Below are 19,414 nucleotides of genomic sequence, written 5' to 3' on the forward strand. Positions count from 1 at the left end.
AAGAAAGAAAGAAAGAAAGAAAGAAAGAAAGAAAGAAAGAAAGAAAGGTAAGCAGACAGGCCTTACTTCATCTATTTCACTCAGTAATTTGGAGTATAGTTATGGTTAAGGCATATATAAATAAGATTTTCTAAAATTTTCCTTTGTGAAAAATAACTTTTGAGATTTCTCCTATTCAGACTTCTCCTCTGAGGCCAGATGTATGAACAGGCTAGCGGATGGATAGAAAGATCTCTCCAAAGCCACCTGTATTTATGATCTCATCCATTATTCAGCATTTTATATACCACATCATGTTTAAATTTCAAATGATAATCATTTGTATACATCTGATTCCCCTATTAAGATGCAATTCCCCGTTGCAGGTGTTATGTCTAATTTGTCTTTGAAATCCCCTTCCTCCAGGATGTGTCACAGTACTTTGCACATAGTTGGTGCCATGCAGAAGAGTGGTTGAATTACTAGCCAATGAATCAGCTCCAAAGGCTAAGATTCTTCACTGATTCTATGGCAATTCTTATGATAGTCAGACATCCATGCCTTGAATTTTGCTTTCCTACTACATTCCTGCTTACCAGTAATGAACTCCCAGCTCTTGGATGCTTCTGTACATTCAAGGTTGCCTATGGATGAGGCGTATTATGTCCCTAGTAGTCAGATATCTGAGTTCCTACCTAGGTGATTCTTAACTGATTCAACTTTCAACCAAGATTTTCATGTCCGGTTCTTTAGCAAAGGGGCTATGAAATCTCACTCTGAAGTGAAGCAGCATTATAAGAATGGAAAGAACACTGGATTTGGAATCACAGGGGCTGGATTTAAACTCAGTTTTACCACTTTCTCTTATATGACCCCAGATGGATATAATAATAGTAATAAAATAAACCAGCATTTATGTAGTACTTATTTTGTGCCAAGCGCTATGCTGAGCACTTTACAATTATTATCTCAATTGAACCTCACAGTAACCCTGGGAAGTAGGTGCAATTATTATTCCCATTTTACAGATGAGGAAACTGAGTCTGAGGGAACTTAAGTGATTCACGCAGAGTTAGTAATTGTCTGAAGTTTGATTTGAAAGCAAGTCTTTTTGACTCCAGGTCCAGCACTCAATACACTCTTCTAGCTAGTTCTGACCCTCAGTTTCCTCTTGAGAATAACCAGGGTATTGAACTAGAGGTGTTGCTAACCTTTTAGTGTTTACCCTTTGGCAGTTTACTAAACCCTGCGGACATTGTTTCAAAACAATGCTTTTCAAATGGATAAAATATATAGGATTACAAAAGAAACCAACTGTTGTTGAAATAGTTTGTTTTTCTTTTTTAAAGTTCATGGACTCCAGGCTAACAACCCCCAGAATAGCTGACCTCTAAGGTAACAACTCCTGCACTAGCTCTAAATCGATAATCTTAGGACTTTTTCTTGAATATCCTTGAAATAAATTTCTGTGTAACCTATCTCTCTTCATACTCCTGTTACTTTAATTTAAATGGTCACATTCGGCTCAAAAAGTGCTTGAAATGATTTTTGGTTATACTGGATTTCCCCTTGATTAGCAAATGAAAGGAAATAATTTGCAAACTTGTAAGATCACATTTTCAAAATGCCCTTTACTTTCAAGTCTAAAATGTTTTCTTTAATACTTGTCTTTTATGAAACAAACAACAAAACCAAGAGTGAAACGTAGCCTAAAGAATACAGCTGTTCTAAGTGCCCTGTGAATTACTTTGGAAAAACTGTTCCCAGGGCATCCTTGAAGAAACCTACCAATTCCCTGTGGACAACATTCCCAAGAGTAATCATGTTTAGAGAGATGTTCCATGGAAAGCCATTCTCAGATCTTGCCGGGAATAACTTTTAAAATCCAGAAAGGCCATTTCTAAAGTCCTCTCTTGAAGCATCTACGATCCGAATTACCTCAGCAAGGTTGACTCCAGAGAAAATTGTGAAGTAGGTGGACCATTTCAGTTTCTTTCCCCTTCCATCACTCACTGCCCCCAGGCATCCTTTCTGGAAATGACCTCTCATTGGGCAGCATGTCATCCTAACTAGACCAATGCCTTTTCATTCTCTCTTCTCTCCATACTCTGTGGTAGGGTTTTCAGGATCTTATGCCACAGCCCAGGAACATATTATCCTTCATTCACATCTTGCATACTTTAACCTTGTGTTGTGTGAGAAGAAAAAGGAAAAAAAAAACCGTAGATCAGGGAGTGACTTTAATTCATTAAACATTTGGTCATATGTAATATGTATCTACAAGTATATAACCATTTATAGGAGACTCCAATTATAAACAGATACATTTTCTATATTATTAATTAAAAATATTTTATTGGAGGGGCCGAGTCAAGATGGCAGAGTAGAAGCAGGACCTCCCCTGCTGCTCTGGCTTCCACCTTCCCCAATCAATGTAAAAGGGGACTCTGAACAAACTTTGGAGCTGCAGAACCCACAAAATGACACAGAGAAGCTAACCTCCCACTGAGGACAGCCTGGCAGGCCAGTAGGAATAGGCCAGCACAGTGCTCTGGGAGCCAAGCCCAGCCGCACTCCAAGGTTTTAGCGTCAGGGCGGGTCTGACCAGCTGGTGGGCCTGACCAGCCACCAGCCCAGAAGGACTCCAGATCAGTAGCAGCTGTGGCCTCTTCCAGATTTATCAACACATAGATGCAAAATACAAAGTAAGAGATCAGTGCAGTCTGGACTTTGGGAACCAGTAAGTGGGGGTGATTGGCTTTTGTCCCCAGGGCGAAAAGCCCCTGAGAAGCTGGCACAGCCAGCCAGAACCAAGTGGGAGCTTTGCCTCCTGGCCTGCAGAGTGTAGAGGAACCAAGCACCAGTCTGAGGGGTAATCGTTCTTGCTTTAACCTTCTTGTATCTGGATTGCAGTATAAGATGAAGGTCATGGGGTGTGTGTCCAGCTTGCCATAGTGTGTGGAGAGCTCAGAGAGGGCACCAATCTAATACCTCCGGCAGCTGAGAAAACCCCAGCATTTGGGACAGAATCCCCCCTATCTGGTGGCAGAGTCCTACTGTGGCAAAAAGCCCAGGGGTCAAGTGACTGAAGGGCAACATGACCAGGCAAAGGAAACAAAGGAGACAGAAGATTCCAACATTAGACTCCTATTTGGGGGACAAAAAGGAGCAAATCATGGAACAGGAGGAAGACAGTGAAGACAGAACTCCTGCACCAAAAGCTCCAAAGGAAAATATGAACTGGTTACAGAACCATAGAGGACGTTAAGAAGCAGATAAGAGAAGTGGAGGAAAAATTGAGAAGAGAAATGAGAACAATGCAAGAAAATTATGAAATGAGAGACAACAGCCTGAGTGAGGAAAATTACACATTAAAAAATAGACTAACTCAAATGGCAAAAGAGGCTCAAAAAAGCAATGAGGAGAAGAATGCCTTAAAAAGCTGAATCTGCCAGATGGAAAAAGAATCTCAAAAGCTCAATGAGGAGAATCATTGCTTCAGAATTAGATTGGAGCAAATGGAAGCTAAAGACTTTATGAGAAATCAAGATGCTGTTAAACAGATCCAAACAAATGAAAGAATAAAAGACAATGTGAAATATCTCATGGGAAAAACAACTGAGCTGGAAAATAGATCCAGGAGAGATAATTTAAAAATTATTGGACTAACAAAAAGCCATGATCAAATAAGAACCTAGAAATCAACCTCCAGGAAGTTCTCAGAGAAAACTGCCCTGATGTTTTAGAACCAGAGGGCAAAATAGAGGTTGAAAGAATCCACCGATCACCTCCTGAAAAAGATCCCAAAATGAAAACTCCTAGGAATATTATAGCCAGCTTCTGGAATTCCCAGATTAAGGAGAGAATATCACAAGCAGCCAGGAAGAAACAATTTGAATATCGTGGAAACACAATCAGGATAACACAGGATCTGGCAGCTTCTACACTGAGTGATCAAAGGGCTTGGGATATGATATTCCAGAGGTCAAAGGAGCTGGGATTAAAACCAAGAATCACCTACCCAGCAAAACTGAGTATCATGTTTCAGGGAAAAATCTGTTCATTCAGTGGAATAGAGGACTTTCAAGTATTCTTGCTGAAAAAACCAGAGTTGAATAGAAAATTTGAAATTCAGATACAAGAAGCAAGAGAAGCATGAGAAGGTAAACAAGGAAAAGAAATCATAAGGAATTTATCAAAGTTGAACTATTAACATTCCTACATAGAAAAACAATCATTGTAACTTATGAAACTTTTCTCAGTAGTTGAAGGGAATAGAAATAGATAGATAGATAGATAGATAGACAGACAGACAGACAGACAGACAGACAGACAGACAGACAGATAGATAGATAGATAGATAGATAGATAGATAGATAGATAGATGGATGGATGGATGGATGGATGGATGGATGGATGGATGGATGGATGGATAGACAGACAGACAGACAGATAGATGATAGATAGATAGATAGATAGATAGATAGATAGATAGATAGATATGTCTATATATGAGGGTATATGGGCATATGAATACATATGTGAATATGTGTATGTATGTTTACAGGTATAGATAAATAGAGGGCACAGTGCCAATTTAACAGGAAGGGATGATACTTAAAGGGTGAAATTAAGAGGTGAGAGAGAAATATAATGAGAGGAGATGGGGGGAGACAGAATGGGGTAAACTATCTCATATAGAAGAGGCAAGGGAAAATGGTTACAATGGAGGGGAAGAATAGGAAGGCAAAAGGGAATGGGTCAACCTATTCCCTTTGAGTTTGGCTTGAGGAGGGAATGAAATACACACTAAATAGGGTATCTCACCCTCCAGGAGAGCAGGGGGAAAGGGGATGAGAGAGGGGATGATGGAAGGGAAGGCATTCTGGGGGGGGAGGGATGTTGAAAGCACCCACTTTTGAAAAGGGACAGGATCAAAGTAGAGAATAGAACAAGTGGGAGGTGGGATAGGAGAGTGGGAAATATAGTCAGTCTTTTACAATATATCTACTATGTTATTGTTTTGCATTAGCCACACCTGTACAACCTATACTGAACCGCTTATCTTCCCAGTAAGGTTGAGTGACAAGGGAGGAAAGGAATGAATCTGGAATTCAAAGTTTTAAAATAAAATATTCAAATATATATATATATTTTTTATTATTATTATTATTATTATTAATACTATTTTACATGTAATTGGAAAATAAGATATACAGACACTGGGGCATAGAGATCCACTGGAAAAGTCGAAAGGGGTATGGGAGAAAATATGGGAGAGAGCAGATTGGAGGAGGGGATATCCTGTGGGACTACTATTTTGGGGGGGTGGGTAGGGGAAAAATGGGGAGAAAATTTTAACTCAATATCTGGTGGAAATGAATGGTGTAAATCGTAAGTTAATAAAGCATTTGAAAAATTAAAAAAAATAAAAATATTTGCTTGCTTACATTTTCTGTGATTTATTTTAAACAATCTTTACTATAAAAGGTTGAGCCATGCTTGCCCCCATTATCACCTTAATAGCAAATTTTAAACTAAAGAAAACTGAGGCTTATAAAAATTAAATGATTTCTCAAAATCACAGAGCAAGAAACAAAGGCAGGCCTAGAGCCCAGGTCCTTTCACTAAAAATCCAAAACTTCTCCACTACAGTCTTAAACCAATTTTTTTTAATTACAATCCTAATATCTTCCATCAATCTTTTTTTAAAATCCACTATGAATTAAAAATAACTTCTCTCCATTGACTGTAGATTATCAAATTAAACTCTCCTCTCTAAACAAAAGGAGATTTCTTTCAGTTCCTCCTCTACTTTTATACTGTACTATAATCTTTCCCTTTTGTAGGCATAAAAAATGTGACTATGATTCCCCTGGTAATGTTGGGAAGGACTTTAGCTGCCTACATTTCTTCCCTGTAGTGATCTGCTATCACTAAGTTCAGAAGAGGATTAACAATAGGGCTAACAACAGCAAAAGTCTTGTTCCTACAATTATTATGCATGTGATTAGGAAGAGTGAATTTTTTTGATGATCAAAATACACCACTAAAAAGTTAGGCTTTGATTCTGATAAATATGGATAATGTAGGGAGAAATTTGGCCTAGTTGATTGGATAATACTGAACTAACTTTCTTATCAAAAGGCTTTGACTGCTAGGCAAGACATAGAGTTCAAATAGAAAGACCTAATCTCAACCTGGAACACTTTGCTTGTCCATTAATATGATAAATAAATGATACCTATAATGGCAAGCAAAGAAGTATTTAATAACTTGTTTCAGCTATCTAGTTGACACCTTGTTTCAGTTCAAGTTTTTTTTGAGCCTTGTCCATAATTATATCAAGTCTTTATTCAGAAGTAGAACTTGTAAACCCTAGAACTTGTGAACTCCTGTTGCATCAGCAACAGGAAGGGGAGGAGCTAATGATCATATATAAAGAGAGGGCCAGGCTGGAGAGAGCAGAATTGAGAAGAGCCGAGAAGAGAATTGAGAAGAGAATTTTTGTGGTAGCAGAGTCAAGGAGAAAACTTGTGGTATCCTGGCACTCTATGTTTTTCTGTTCTGTCTCTGTTGATGTTTGTTTGTGATACTTTGTACAGAAGCCCTGGGACCTTATTAGAAGCCCTGAAAGAGGATTTTCTGGTTGTTTATTTACAGAAGTCCTGGAGGAGGGTTTCAGAGGTCCTGGGACTTGACTGATGATTTATGTTGACCTTGCAGACCTTTTTTGTGGGTCTGTGTTGATTTCTATGTTGATGATTTGTGTTGACCTCTTGGACCTTGTTTGTGGGTCTCTGTTGATTTCACAGGTAGACAGTGAATTAATGATGGTGCCAGCAATGTGCTTGAATGTTGTTTTGGCTCTGTTAAGCTTTGTCTTCGCATAACCTGCAAAGGCCTTGAGGTGGACTGGACATTGTGAGCTTCAGTATGGAATGGGAACTGGACAAAGAAATGCAACAGGAACTGGACAAGAAGCTGGACAAGTAGCTGAGAACTGCCTGACTTTGAATCCAGGTGACAGTTGGGTAGATTGGGGCAGGAACTGGAACCATGGAAGAGGAACCATGGAATCTGAAAGCCAGCCTCAAGTCAAGATGAAAAGACTTCTCCTTGAGTACTTAATGCTGACTGAGAAGATTATGATTTACCATGACCTAGGGGTGGAGAACTTTGACCTTTGTGTCCCTTAAGGAGGCCTGCTGCTTAAGGATGATTAAGTTAAAGAGTTACTGAATTATATCTTAAAAAAAAAAACTAGGTGACCACTTTGGTGAAAACTATGTGGACACTTTAGTGCTAAATTGCTATGTTATAACATTGTGAATGCTGTACTTTAGTTTCTGTGAATGTTTTGCTTTAATTTATTGCTGAATAAATAGAGAGTTCACTATACTATGTAATCAGAATCTTAAGCTGTTCACAGCAGCAGTCCTCTGGAAGGCTGCTCATGCTTGGCTTTATAACACCTGATTACATAATCATTCATTTAATAAATATCTGTTAAGCATCTTCTATGAATCATGTGCACAGGGAAACAAATACCAAAAAGAAAGATAATCACTATGGAAGCAGAAAAGTGGGAGTCGAGTGGGGAAGGGAATGCAGAAAAGCACTCAGAGAACTGGGCGTATGATGAAAAAGCTCAAAAGAGGGTAGAGTCAAGAAATGGACGGCCATTGGGATCCCTTCTTAAATGAAGATTTTGGAGTTCATATCTCTACCCTCCACTCAGAGGGGCAGAGGATTCTGATGAGGTGTAAGTACTAAGGCTAATTGGATTTAGTTGATGAAATTACATCCTAGTACACAAAAAGTCTAACATGACAGATAAACTATGTTCAGTGAGGAGGAAGACCATTTTGTCCAGTTGAGTAATGTGTCCTTTGGAGCAATGGGTCCAGTTCCAGTAGAGATGCTATTAATGTTCCCTAAGTAGCAAATTTAGTGAGTAGTTCCTCCATATATGTTCTCCACATGGGAGCCCTTCATATGTAATCTCTATAAATGGCCACTCTTCTCACTGATGGGATATTTATTTGGGGGATAGTATGTCCACAAGTTATGGGAAGTGTTCTACTGCATGTTTTCATGGTATGCTATTTCATTATATACCTTTACTTTGGACTTACTGTACCTTCTGACTGACTAGAGAAAAAGTAAACAAATAAGTGGGGACCCAGGGCATATTGTTTTGAATGGATGTGACTCATACATATGCCTCCAACCTGAGGTAGCTTTTCTAGGGACCCCACACATGAGAAGGAAATGCCACGGGTATTGCACATTTCAAGGAACCTGCTAGAAATTGTAGTGACTCCCAGGAACATACACTTACATTAGCACCTCTTTGGGAAGGACGGTTAGAGGAAAAAATAAGAGAATTTTCCTATATTTCTTGCCTGGGGTGCATTCCCTTTTATTCTCTAGCTATTCAAATCTTACCAGTCTCTTAAAGGCATCTACCTCAAACCCTTTTCTTAATTCCTACAAATATATAGTAAATATCATTTACATAAGTACTCACTTATTCTCTTTTTGTTTAATTTATCTCAGTCTAATATAAAATGGGTATTTAGGAATATCCTCTTTTATTCTCTTTATGCAACTCCTGGAGTGTCTCATACAGTGTTGGCTAGATAGCAGGCTCTCAATTTGGTTATTCCATAAAATTTAACTGAATACCTACTATCAGAGCATTATGTTTGGTGCATTATGGGATATTATCCCTGCTGCTTAGAGCTTATAGTTTGGAAAACAAATGCTTGTTGAGCAACTGCCCCCAATCTCACATCCCAGCTTTCAGATCAGTTGTTTTCACCATTGTTTTGATTTTGGCATACACAAGCTGCTTTGAGCATGATTGGTATCCACTGTTACAGCTTGAAAATTCCAGAACTGAAAGGAAGGATGCAGAACAGTTAGGCAGTATGAGAACTAGAGCCAAACAACTAGAAATTTCCCCAGGCCATACAGACATTTAAAATGTATTTTTTTTACAGTTGACATAAATATTAAATTTGTTCCATTTGCATTTTGACAGCACTTTCACTCAGTCAGAGCAATAGAAACAACTGAGCTTATCATATAGTTAAACAATATCCAAGGTAATATACCTCCTCTTCCCTTCCATCACCAGCAACAGTTATTAGTTCCTCTCTGTTCTGGCTCCTCCTTTCTTTCTCCTGGTGATAACTTGTCCAGCATAGGCCTCACAGTCTCACAGAGTATCTTCCTTTACAGACTGATGTTAAAGCAAGGAGAAGAAGGGGATGGGGAAGGAGGGAGGGTGGCAATATATCTTCCCAAAGTAGTGTTTTCTTAGGTTCTTTCTAACTTGAATTTATCTTTTTCACTTCTTGTATCATTTGCACCTCATGAAAAACAAAAATGATTTGAGAGTACACTAAAGTGAAGATTTCCCTCAGAACCAAGAGTCTTAACTATAGGTCTGGTTAGTGTGCTTTGTGGGTGATAGGGTCAATTTTAAGGTAAAAACTAAAAGATATCTCATCAAAGAAATAAATGAACACATCATCCCTAGAGCTATCTCCATTCTGTACATTAGTGGAGGAAGCATAGGTCCACAATGCAAGTTGGAGATAAATTGAATTCCAACATAGTCACTCTCTATTATCACATCAATGTTTTCTTTTTCTCCAGAAGAAAACAAAGAAACTAGAATTCTCTTGTGTTCTGTACATAGATGGAGCCATGGATAAATATTAAATCCCTCCCAAATATTGCCAGGACAAGTTGTATCCCTCACCTTTTATAAGGAAGGAGGCCCTATTTAAGAGGCCTCAAAGGTGAGTTTCCCCTAAAGTCCTATCTCTATGTAATTAAGGTTGTGTCAATAAGACCTCTGTTTAATGAGCAATACTCTGGGTAATGTTGATGCTTAATGAATACATATTATTATTGTTATTAATATTTATGTTAAACTTGTGTGTGACTAAATGTGCATTATGTACTTATATGTCCATGTTTAGCAAGGTTATTCCTGAATGATCAATGACTACATTCACAGATGCTGTTAAATTTTATGCTAAAAATATATCTGTACATTAAAGGAGTTATAATATACAATTATCCATCTGCTTAGCTGACATTTTTCAGTCTGACATTTAATATTGTCACAAACAGGCAAACAGTCCTACTGAGCCTTTACCAGGATTACAAAGGAAGAGTCTCCAGGCAGAAACTTTTTAATTAAAGTTTGATTTAATGAAAATTATGAGGCACAGCAACAATGGCTTTAAGCAGTATCAGATACACAGGCTAGAGCTATGTCTGGGAAAGCATCTTTTAAAGACCTTCAATTACTTACAAGACTGTGGCTCCAACATACACAGGATTAATATCCCACAAGACCATAGATCTAGAACTGGAAAAGATCTTAGAAATGATCCTACACAACCCATTATTTTTACAGATGAATAAGCAAATGGAGCCAGGAGAGATTAAGTGATTTGCTTAGTATTAAAGAGGCTACAAAGTCAGGATATGAACCCAGTTCCCCTGACTCCAAATCCAGTCCTCTTTTCCCAAACTACCTTTCCTTTTGAAGTCACTGGAATATTTGTGTGTGTGTGTGTGTGTTCAAGCTCATCGTTGATAAAACAAAACAAAAAAAGAAAACTATAATCTCTTTTATTTATGCCAGAATCTTGAGGTTTGAGAGTAGATGGGCTACAAATGGGGAGAAAAGCCCAGTAACTGAGAAAATGCTGTCCTGGTGGGGCAGTTTACTCCCTTTCCTCCAATCCTAATTCCAAGAAAAGGGTGGGAAATAGAAAGGGAAAAAAATACTGTCAGATCAATTAGGCAACCACTTTGTAGGAATAAATATTCAAAGAGAAATCACCAATGAATTTTAAGAGAAGGAAAGTTAGGATGATGTAAAGACATCAGGAAAAGCCTATCCATAAAGAGATTCTATGGTCATCCCCATATTCTTATTAAGAATTCATTAGAGGGACTCTAGGAGATTGGAAATTGGGAGGAAAATGATAGGAAAAGAGACCTCTTTGTCTTTTTCTGTTTCATTCCTTGTATAGCCCGGAGTGAGTCACTCTATTAGCTTTTCTTTATTCTTCTACCTATAAAACAAGAATTATAATAATAGCACAATAGAGCCGAAAGGATTCTTGGACAATCGTCTGGTTTACCTACCTGCTGTCAGGAAAGAAAACGATAAATGATAAAATGACAAATGATAAAATTATCTAGAGAAAATTAATTTCAATTTTCTTCTTGAAGTTGCCACTCAGCATTCCATAGATGTCCATTCTTATATATATATATGTGTGTGTGTGTGTGTGTGTGTGTGTGTGTGTTTGTGAGTGTGTGTGTGTATTTCTTTTAAATTCCATCTGTTCTAATGTTTTAAAGGAAAAAGTACTGAATTAGGAATTCAAAAACAGGGGTTCCAGGCAAAGGGGTGCTGATGGATTTTTAACTATCAGCTCTCAGAAAAAAAAAACACATATTTATCTGCAATTTTAACATTTTCTCCATCACTTTCTTAAGCTTAGAAATCAACAAAGCATTAAATCCTGAGGGGACTCTAGCATATCCCTGGTCCTGGGACTGATTTGTTATTAAGGACCTTATGACTTAAAGCAGGACACCTAACATTTCAGAGTATCATTTTCTACCCCTACCAAATAAAGTATTTAGACTTGATAACTCAAAAGTCTTTTCTTGGAATAGTTCTATGATTCTAAGTTCTTTCTTATGTCCAACTGCAATATCTCTTGTTTTTAACGTAAGCTCATTCGTTTACTCTTTTTGTTGTGGTTGTTTGTTTAGCTCTCTGTGTCGCATCGCCTCTTCATAAAGAACCTTTCATGTACTTGAAGAAAGCAATTAATTCACCTCTTTTCTTCTCTAGGCTAGACTACCTCAATTCCATTAACCTTTCCTCATAGGTCCTTTTTTCAATTCACTTAATTATCTCTGTTGCACTTCTCTGAACCCTTTTTCATTTCTACATCCTTTTTAAAGCATACAGGCCCAAACTGGACACAATACTCAAATAAGAATTTCAGTTGATTCAAATAATAGGACAAGAATTACCCTACTTCCCAGTCCTAGCATGTCATAATCCTTTTAATATATTAGCTTTTTTCCATGGTGTTACTATATTACACACTCAATTTGCAGCTTATGATCAATTATATCTCTGAGATTTCTTTTCCTTTTCTTTTTGCCTAGCCAGTTTTTCTCTGTTCTTTCTTCTAACTTTTTATCCCTCTATTATTGAATTTCAACTTTTTCCCACTGAATTATATCCTATTTCTTCAAGATTATTCTTTAACTTCTTTAATTTTATTTTGATTTTGTTCCACCACCAATTTTAGCATTTCCTTTTAAATGTAATGTTAACCACATATTTTGTGAATATATTCTTGATTTTATCTATAAGTTGTGGATTTAAAAAAATATATTGATTATATAAAGTCCGAAAAGCAACCTTCAGAAACAAAAGCATAACAGTTAAAACTGACCTGCTAAATGCTTCCAGTTACACAATGTTCCAAATGCTCCTAAATGGTGCCCCATATGTGAACTGTAAAAGCACAGGCCACGTATTATCTCCTACAAAAGTCCTTTCCTCATCTTACCACCAACACCACTCTATCCACAGTGATTAGTAGTCTCTCCCTCTTTAAATTACTTTATCTTAGTATGTGCAGTCTTATTATCTTATAAGGTTACAGCATAAGCACCTACTGGAATATTCTAGAACCAATTCACCTGCTTTGGTCAGTAAAATACTTTTTAAAATATGCTTTTAGTTTCTATACCCCAAAGGAAGCATGGTAAGAATAGGAGACAGTATTTCTTTTTTTTTTCAAGTTTCTCAGAAGGAAAGTATGTCATATAGACTACAATCAAGTCAATGAATGCAATAGTTTCCTACATAATTAGTGGAATTATGCTAGTTAAGATTAGGTTCCTCTGAAATTGAAACAGGCAGATGGAGGTGAAGTAATCCTGTAGAGAGTATAAAAAAATCACTTAGGAAACTAAGGGCCTGATTTATAAAGAAAGACATAAGAAGTTGGATAGCCTGATGTCTGAGGGGAGATAAGATAAAAGTCTTTAGCTATTTGAAAGATATAAACACCAGGGGAGTAGAAGAGTTATTTATCATCTTGGATTTTCAGTTTTAACTGCAAGTAATGTGATGGCACAAAGCTATGAAATTATTGACTGGCCATTCAAATAATATAGTTGATAGATTAAGGACTCCCAAGTAAAGTGGGGGAAAAGATCTAAGATTTGGGAGATTTATAATGATGCTTGATCAGAATTTCAAACTTTTGAATTTTTGTTGTGATCTAGTATGCAGTCACTGGTATCAGTCACTGTGGGAACAGGCCTGGTAATGATTGCTTCTTCAATCAGACTCTGTTCTAATAAATCTGGATATCCTCTCAAATGGTATAGATTGCAAAGCACCCATATTTTTTTGTTCTATGTGACTCTTTGTTTTATCTTCCCATAGATCCTCCGCATGGGTTCACCCAACATGCTGGAAGACCTCATACAGACCTCATGACATTGCAGCAACTAGTTTGCACAGTGGATAAGCTGTGGGCCTGAAATCAGGAAGACTTAAATTCAAATCAAGCATCAGACACTTTTTAGATATGTGAGTCAAGAAAGTCACTTAACTTCTGTTTACCTCTGTTTCATCACCTGTCAAAAAGAGTTAATAATACCCTACCTCCCAGGATTGTTGTGAGGATCAAGTGAGATAATAATTGTAAAGCACTTAGCACATTGATTGACACATAGTAAGCACTATATAGACATGTATGTGTCTATGTATGTGTGTGAGCATAGCTAGATTGATAGATATTATTGGCTTTCGTTATTGTCTGAATGCCAATGGAGAATGTGAATTATCCAGCAGGTATTCATTGCTCTCATAAAATGATCAGTTTGCTTCCTTTTCCAGTCATATAGCTTTCATTACAGATTATACTGCATTTTCATTTGTTTGTTGGTTCTTTGGTTGTAGTTTATTTAGCATGAGTATATTGCATTTAGGTAACATATCTTCGGAAAACGATTTGGTATACACATTGGAGTTCCAATAATATAGATCACAACTTCTTCATGCCTGCCTATCCTGTGCCACTGTAGCAACAAGCACCCCACCATCCCCAGGGTGGCTGCCAAAACAAGTTCTTAGATCTAAAGGAAAGCCACTCAAAATGGGTTAACAATCTTGTTTTAATCAATCAAACATATCATTTACCTAGTTCAGGGGAAAAGGTCAGCACCCTGAACTTCAGAGAATACAAACAAGTTACAAGCAGAAGTTACAAGCCCGGGGAGGCCAGATGGCGCAGTGAGTAAGAGCACCAGCCCCAGAGTCAGGAGACCTGGGATAGGTTCTGGCCTCAGATACTTAACACCCACACAAAAATAACTGGCCATGTAACCTTGAGCAAGTTACTTAAGTCCAATTGCTTAAAAAAAAGAAGTTACAAGCAGACAGAGAAACAGATCAAGCAGACAGGCCTCCAACTGTCTGACCATTACATCCATACCTAGTCACAGTTACCAGAGAGGGAAGCACCAACATCTGGGTTTTCAAAGCCTAGGGGCTCAACGGCTGCCCAGTCTCTTCTGGTCAAATCACACAACAGTACTCAAAGTGAGCCCCAAAACAAAACCTCACATCAGGGTATAGATAGCCTTCTCCTGGCTCACAGAATTTCACAACCCTCTTGACACATTGCCCAATCACACAGCACCAAGGTGTGGGCATTCCTACAAACCAAGTCTCCCAACTGTAGGCTCCAGGTACACTTAAGCCTATCAAAGGGCCTAGGGACTGGGAAGATCTTAAATTCCCATTCCCATAACAGCCACTTTTTTCCATGTCTTCCTATCAGTTTACCATAAGATATTAACCTAACATGTCAGAGATCTTGCTTACTTTCATCTGACACTCAAGAATACCAGTGCCGTACCTTAGTTATCACTGTCTTATCACTAGCTCTCAGTATGTGACCAGCCCTTCTTCTCTTCCTGTCACTTCATTCCCTGAGAATGTCGTTGAACCCTGTTCTTCTCTGAAGCTCCTCTTGAGTTATCTGCTGAAACTAACTCTATTCAACTATGGACTTCTCATTTCCCCCTCTGTGATATTCATTTTTAATTTCTCAGAAATGATTATGCTCCATGTCTTGCTGACATATAAGAACAGTAGAATGTTAGCATTTTAAAGTGGAACACTTTCATTGTGAAACTTGGGCTAAGTAAAGGGCTTATAACTTCCCAAAGACACTTTAATGTTCTATCCTCCCCAGCTTAAACCCTCAACTTAACTAGTTATCCAAATGCACTATTTAGACTAGTTAAAAATGTACAACCATACATCCAAATGTGTACTGAACTTTGTATGGTAGGTATTTTTCATCCACTTGGTCTTTTCTGGTAGGTATTTAGTTGGGGCTTCTTAAACTTTTTTTCCACTCACAAACTCTTTTCACCTTAGAAAAAAAATTTTTTTTTTGCCTTTTGGATGGCAATTGGGGTTAAGTAACTTGCCCAAGGTTACACGGCTAGATTTTTGTGTGTGGATTTTAAGTGTCTAAGGCCAGAACCGAACTCAGGTCCTCCTGACTCCAGGGCCAGCGCTTTACTAACTGTGCCACCTAGCCATCCCAACCTTAGAAATTTTTATATGACCCTGGGTATATAGGTATATAAAATAGGTATACAAATCAAACATTTACTGATAAAAAATCATAAAGAAATTTATTTTGAAACAATTTTTGATACACATGTAATTATACCATTTATTAAAAACAAAAGCAAATTTACATACTAATGAGATGGATGTGCTTGTTTATTTTTATATAAAGAATTAAATCTTGGAAGAATATTTGATACTGTGTGTGTCACAGAGCATCTTCAATGTCTTTCAGAGTTGATCAATATTTTGATTTTATAAATGTAAATACTGAAAACACCATTTCACATAAATGCATATTGCAAAATGGCAGACATATGTTTAGGGCCATTTCAGAAATTATTGGAAATCCTTTCCTAATCTCAGTCATTTAACAATTTTTTTTTTAGGAAACTCAGGCCTTAAACATCTGTTGCTGGATGACTTGGAAAATTCTTCTTGAACTTTTAATGGCATTACTGATTTTTAAATTTCAATTAAGTATGGTTTTATGAACCCAACTTAACTTTTTAGAATCAAAATTTGGAGGGAAGTATTTTTGAAACTGTGTCTTCAATTGAATTTTAGGGAAGGTTATTTTCAATTATGAAATCATCTCTAGTTGTATACATTTCTAAAGAACCATTTCCCACCCTATTCGTCCATATGTTAAATTTTTTAGTAAAATTTTCAATTTTATCTTCTAACAAAAATGTTACAATTTTCTCCTTGAATGTGTTTAAATCATTGTTTTATGAAAATATATTACAAATAATAGAGTTTTGAAAGCTATAAATCATTATGAAAAAAATTAACAAAATTGATATCTGCTAAAAAATATAACAACTTCTTTCAATTTAAATAATCTGTTTAAACTTCAACCTCTTGAGATCCACTTTACCTTTACATTTTGTAATAAGCTTTTGCCATTGGATTCCAGGTTTTTCCAAAGGTTTGAAAACAAATGACTATTAAGGGCATAGCTTTTAATGAAACTAATTATTTTGATACTATTACAAAGCAAATATCTAATTCTGGTGATAAATTTTTGGCTACCAGTGCCTCCTGAGGAATTATACAGTGAATAAAAGTGATATGCTCATTGCCACCAGCTTTTAACTTTTGCTACAAATCCAACATTCTTGCCCATCATTGTTCCAGCACCATCTGTAAAGATTCAAATACAAATTTTCCACTGTATACCTTTATTTGTGAAAAATTCATTGACTTTAAGATATATATATATATATCTTCCCCTCTTGTGTGTCACTCCAAAAGGTTACAAAACAATCATTCCTCATACATACTTCTTTCATAAATATATCTTACATAATGTAACAAGTGAGGCATATTAGATATATGAGGTTTCATCTAACTAAATTGCAAAGTTTGGGCTGCCCTTAAGCCTGTTAATAAGTTGCTGAATAATTTCAGAAATTCTTTTGGAAACAATATCATTCAATAAAGGAATTTTATGAATTTCATTCCCAAACTTTTTCCCATTAACTATTTCTGACTTTTTAAATAGTAGCTGGTAACATGAGATCTTCTCCCATCACATTGGGTTTTAAAGTTTTTGCAATTAAATAAAAAGTTACACAAGATACAAGTAAATGTTTTTTCTTGAAATTAACAAATTTCTAAAAAACAAATTTCTCTTTTCTTTATTTGAAAATTTTAAAAGTCATTCAAAATATTCTTTTGGCTTATTGCAGTACTCTGCATGCTTGGTATTAATAGGTTGTTTTAGTTTGCCTGGTTTCATACTGTCTGTAGTCAAAAACTTCATTACTATAATGGTAATGGGAATTTGAAGATCTCTCCTACTTCCAAGATTTTCCCTACCCCCTAATAGGTTGAATGTAATCACATGGAGCCTATGTTGGGAAGGCTTTGATGAAGGGTGGAGCAGAGTCCACGGGAAACTGAAAGTCAGAGCAATTAGAGCTGAAGGGAGGAGAGGATGTATCCAGGGAAACAGCTAGGCTTGTGAATATGGGTTTGTGGGAAGGCTAAAGGATGTTGTGGCTTCTGACAATGCTATGGTGTATTAACTTCTTTGCTACTGTGATGGATTTGACTTTCTGGTGTTGGGTTTGGTTTGCTGGTGTCTGAATAAATGTTTTGCTTCTGCCTTCTGTATGGAGAGTCTTCTATACTTTGCAATTGAGAACTATGCTGGCATATTTACAGTCACCATCAGCACTGTGAATATTGTGTTGGCACTACAGTTACAAATTAAGCAAAGAGCTTTTTTCTACACCATCATCATTAGTAGTAGTTAATACATATTACAAAAATGATTTGACATTTTCTTTTTCCTGTCAAATTATTTGTACTACAGCCTGGTAGTAAAGACTCTGCCTCATTATCTTTAGTACTTTTTCTTCTTCTGTCTAAATTTAGCCACTTATCAATAACTGAAAAATTTTTTGTCCTAAAATATAAATAAACATTGCTAATAGATCTCAAATAAACATTAGCTTTAGTTTATGAAATTACATTTGTTTGTGCTTAATGTAAAAAGTTGATTTTCACACTTATACATATAGTGGTGATGGCAAAGAAATATGATTAAAGGGCTTTTTTCTTTATTTGCTTCAATTAAACACTTATGATTCTGTAAAAGAAAGAGATAACCACAATTTTTAAAAACAAATGTACCAACACAATCCAATCCAAAGATAAACTAATTTGAAACTTAAGTGCTGTGGAATGACAGTAGGAAAATATTAAAAGTCTTTATTTTATATAATTAAACTATTATGTTCCTGTAAGAGCAGAAAACTTGTTATGCATGGTAAAAACTCTGCAATTCAAAACATACAATAGTCTTGAATCTGAGCCGAGTTGTTTCTGGCAGCATTCATTGGCGTTGCAGGATGTGATGGCATGCGCAGTGCAAAGTGCACATGTTGTATGTTCAGAACCAAGACTGCAGAGAAATCACATGATACAACATGGGCAAGTGCTGCCAGAAACATCTCAGATTCATTACTCGTTTAATTTTCAATTAATTTTTAGTCATTGCATATTAAGAAACCTTTCACTGTTGCCAAATTTTTGGTGAACCCCATTCAGTTACACCCATATGGGGCTTTGACTCACAGTTTAATAAGCACTGCTTTAAGTGATTGTAGATTTCTTATGGGAAACTCAGAAACATCATGGGGCTAGATGCAATTAGCAGTCATCTGCAAATGACTGGGGTCCCAGTTGTTGTTGACTCTACACTGGATCTTCTTTATCACATTAACAACATGATTGGTGAACATATATCTACTTGTTTTATGCCTTGTTAGACCTTTATCATCAGGAGGATAATATTGTTTAAAAATAGCCTGCATTTTCTTAATGGAAAATGCTCATTAAAAATACTACATAATTTCCCAAAAACAACCCAGTATTCTCTCTTCCTCCTATTCAATAATGGGTCCATATCACTGCTTATGTACCCTATGTGCTCAAAGCACACGTATTGATTAACAGCCTTTGGGTTATTGTTCCTTCTGTATTTTGTAATCTGTAAAATTCTTCATCTCTTCATTTTTTCTCCTATGGGTGGATAGTAAGGCTGAGAACTTTTGACTAAATAATTACTTCATTTAGGATTGTCTATGATTTTCTAGAATTTGATGCAATCAGACCAATATAATCTTCAAATAGGAACATCTGGAACATTATAAGACTATGCAAGAAATCTCTCTTCCATTACAGTTCTGTTGGGCA

The 19,414-nt window shown here is 36.6% G+C and overlaps 1 pseudogene; it reads right to left on the minus strand.

Moving 5' to 3' along the window:
• LOC138170976 (cyclin-dependent kinase 11B pseudogene) overlaps nt 1-18,579 on the minus strand; it is a 50,205-nt pseudogene extending 31,626 nt beyond the window's left edge.
• Between the last annotated feature and the right edge of the window lie 835 nt (nt 18,580-19,414).

The sequence above is a fragment of the Petaurus breviceps genome, unplaced genomic scaffold (genome assembly GCF_028583685.1).
Source record: "Petaurus breviceps papuanus isolate PSGF00001 unplaced genomic scaffold, PetGlider_PUasm1.0 126, whole genome shotgun sequence".
Taxonomy (NCBI): Eukaryota; Metazoa; Chordata; class Mammalia; order Diprotodontia; family Petauridae; genus Petaurus; species Petaurus breviceps.